Below are 3,361 nucleotides of genomic sequence, written 5' to 3'. Positions count from 1 at the left end.
TAGCTGTGTCCTAAGGGTTGCTTCAGTAAGGGGGATGTCTTTGTCAGCAAGACTGCAAGCACGACAACCTTGGCCTACCAGCCCTCTCAATACACTTTATGCCTTAACCTTGGATATGCATTCAAATTACTCGGGGAGCTTTAAAAAATACTGATGATTTGGTGCCACACCCAGAGATTATGATATGATTGGCCTAGGTGCAGACAGGACTTGAGGGATTTCAAAAGCTTCCAAGGGGATTCTCATGTGAAGCCAAGGGTGAGAACCACTGTTTTGGTTGAGGTGAGAAAGATGCCAGGTATAACCAATGACGGGAATACACCTCCCCCTTTGGAGAAACACTTGTTATTGCTTCTCTGCCTTTGGCCAATGTTTTTAGTGTTTGCATTACTAAGTTAAACTTATGTTTAACTCATTTAAAATATGGCACTTGTTTCTCCTTAGGACAAAGCCACAGGAATGTTGCAAAGCACCTAGCTTTGTTCATCAGAATCAATTTTACTAATGAATGTGCAGTGTACAGATGCATTTCTGTTACTATGGTGTCATTTCTGAAGATGCTCAACAGCTTAAGGATTTGTTTTTCTGTTTGCTCTATGGCTGCATTGTAGCTTGAAGAAAATTTAATTTCTCTGCATCGTGTTTGAAATGTTGTATTGTCTCTCTCTACATCAGAACGAGTTTCTGTGAAGGATGGTGCTGTGCTTAGGCAGCAGTGCTGTGAGACTAACAAATTGACTTCAAATGGGACTGAAATGCCATTGTTTGGTCACAGATCAAATCTGAATCTTTCTCTCTTGAGTACCTTCCAATGTGTCGCTTAGTTTCATGAAATTCCGTTTGACTCTTGGGCAGGCTAAGTGGATTTCTGATGCCTTCTGAGACTAAGCATGAACTTCCAGGCTTCGAAAGAGGAGTTACTTCTCTCTCTCTCTTGAAAAACCGGAAAGAGAAGAAATACTTTTATTTCTCAACAAGTGGCAGCAATATAGAAGATGAACTTTGTGAAGGGACTGAGTTCCAAGACCCTCTAGAGCAATGCTCCTCAGAATGTGGTCCTTGTACTAGTTGCTGGTCCCTGCACCATTTATTACTGGTTTACAAGGAGATAAGGAGTTTGCCCAAGACTGGAAATCAACAGTGTCAATAAATTTATTATTTAGTTCAGCTGATGTTTTTGATTGCAAAACTTTCCATGAAGGAAGCTACACACTGATTTACATTCTGATGCAAGCTCCCTATCTTATCATGGGCCGGCACCTTGAGTAGCATTTCCCTAGAGGAGGGCCAGAGGTGAGACACTTGTTCCTTTGTCTCTATAGAGACCACTTAGTAAATTAGAAATTAGGAAAGAAAATGCAATGGAGTTTTTCAAAGGCACAGTAGCTTTTATTCCATACTGAGTAGTCTCAGTCATTACTAGTCGAGAGCCCATGCAATTCTGATAAGCAGTTTTGCTAAAGGATTGGTGAGTTATAGACCGTGACCCTAGACTAAATAATATCTTAGAAATAAAAGTGATAAGAAAAACCATCCTGATTTTTGGCTACCTTATATTTCTTCCAGTGAACAGAGGCACTACGATTGGAAGACATTTTTTTGGTTTGTTTTTTATTCAAAGACATTAACATGTACTATGCACATATTAATGTGCCAAGTGCTGGGAATGCTTCTCAAATATGTGAGCGATACAATCTTGGAATTCTATTTTGAGAGACTGCTTCCTAAAGAACAGGACTAATATCAATTACTGTATCAATTAGAGTCTCAGCAGGAAACAAATGGAACACTGAAACTGTGGCTGCAACACTGAGGAAAGATTAGTAGAGGGATTACTTATAAAGGTGCAGTCAGGGTCAAGGGAAAACAACAAGGGATGGTGATACTAGCAACAGCTAGGAGCCTTTACTACTAGTAGGCCTGAAAGATTGGAAGGCAGGAGTGGCTCTGTGGCTCTAGCTGCAGGAGAAAGTAACCTAACAAGAACTATAGCCCTGAATAGAGGAATGTAGCCACTATCACTTGGTGACCCAGCAGGAGGGAGCCGGGCTTATAACTATACCAGTCTCACTTTCCTCACACCATTCAATCTCCTACTGCTGGCTTTCTTTGTCCAAACCCAACCAAAATCCAGAAGGTAAGAGAGTCACATTGAAGCAAATCATTAAGGTTCACCTCTTAGGGCATAAAACAGTGTGAAAAGAGCAAAGAGAAAATATGCAGGAACAGATGTAGAATATCCAGAGCAACATCTTAAAAAATTATAACTGACAACATTTGCTTCTTCCTTTGTGGTATGTAAAGTAAGGCTGCCTCTTACAATCAATGGTGTCAAAGAGTAAATTAATTCTAGCACATGTAAGTTGTCATAGGACTTTAGAACTTGAGCAGACTTTGAATATCACTTAGTTCAAGTCTCCCATTTTATAGATGAGAAAACTGAGGTTCAGTGAGAGAACCTGTCTTGCTTAAAAGCCACAGCAAGTAGCATAGCTTGGAGAAGGAGCTAGGTTTCTTAACTATCAACTCAGTGTTCTTTATAATACATCATCCTCTTTCAAGTTTGGGTTAACCAAAATGTACTTTTGAGTTAAGCCTCACATTTATCACTGACTTAAGCCAACTTGGTATCCAAATGCTTTTCTCTACAGTTTGTCATCATCAGCAACACAAATATTGAGTCTTGATTGAAAATAGAAGATACCAGCTAGAAGATGTTTGATTAGTACTATGGAATAAAGCTTTCAGGGACTATTTCCTCAGGTTTAGGGGAGATTGTGTCCAAAGTCAGTTGGTCCTCATTCTATTTAGCAGGTTATCAGAATCATCTAGAATAAAAAATATTTAGGTCTTTCATTTCAAGGACTCTGAAATAAAGTCAGATTACCTGGCTGAGGGATGTCATCAGGATAGCCACAGGAAGAAACACACACACACACGCACACACACACACAAAGGATGTTAGTAATCAAGCATGTGTGTATGCCAAGAAATAAAAATCAAGGAATAAAAGGGGCTCAAAGAAAAGACTGGCAAATGGGAGTATCTTAGGACAATGTTGGCAATTGGACAACTGACAGGCAATGGTCTTAAGTGTCAATATCAATTCTGCCATTTTCTCTACACCAATGCATTCCACAGTTCATTATTCTTGCAAATCAACTAAGGATCTTATTATAACGAGCATTGTGATTCAGTGGGTGTGGGCCGGGGCCCCACATTCTGCATTTCCACAAAGCTCCCGCATTCTGGTAATGCTGTTAGTTCATGAATCCCACCTTAAGAGGCAAGTCTCCAGCTCATGACAAACACAAGGTTTCTATTTGGGTTGCAGTTTAGTGTAGTGCAAAGAAATTGGGCT

Source organism: Pongo abelii, chromosome X (genome assembly GCF_028885655.2).
Source record: "Pongo abelii isolate AG06213 chromosome X, NHGRI_mPonAbe1-v2.0_pri, whole genome shotgun sequence".
NCBI lineage: Eukaryota > Metazoa > Chordata > Mammalia > Primates > Hominidae > Pongo > Pongo abelii.
This window is presented reverse-complemented; position numbering follows the sequence as displayed.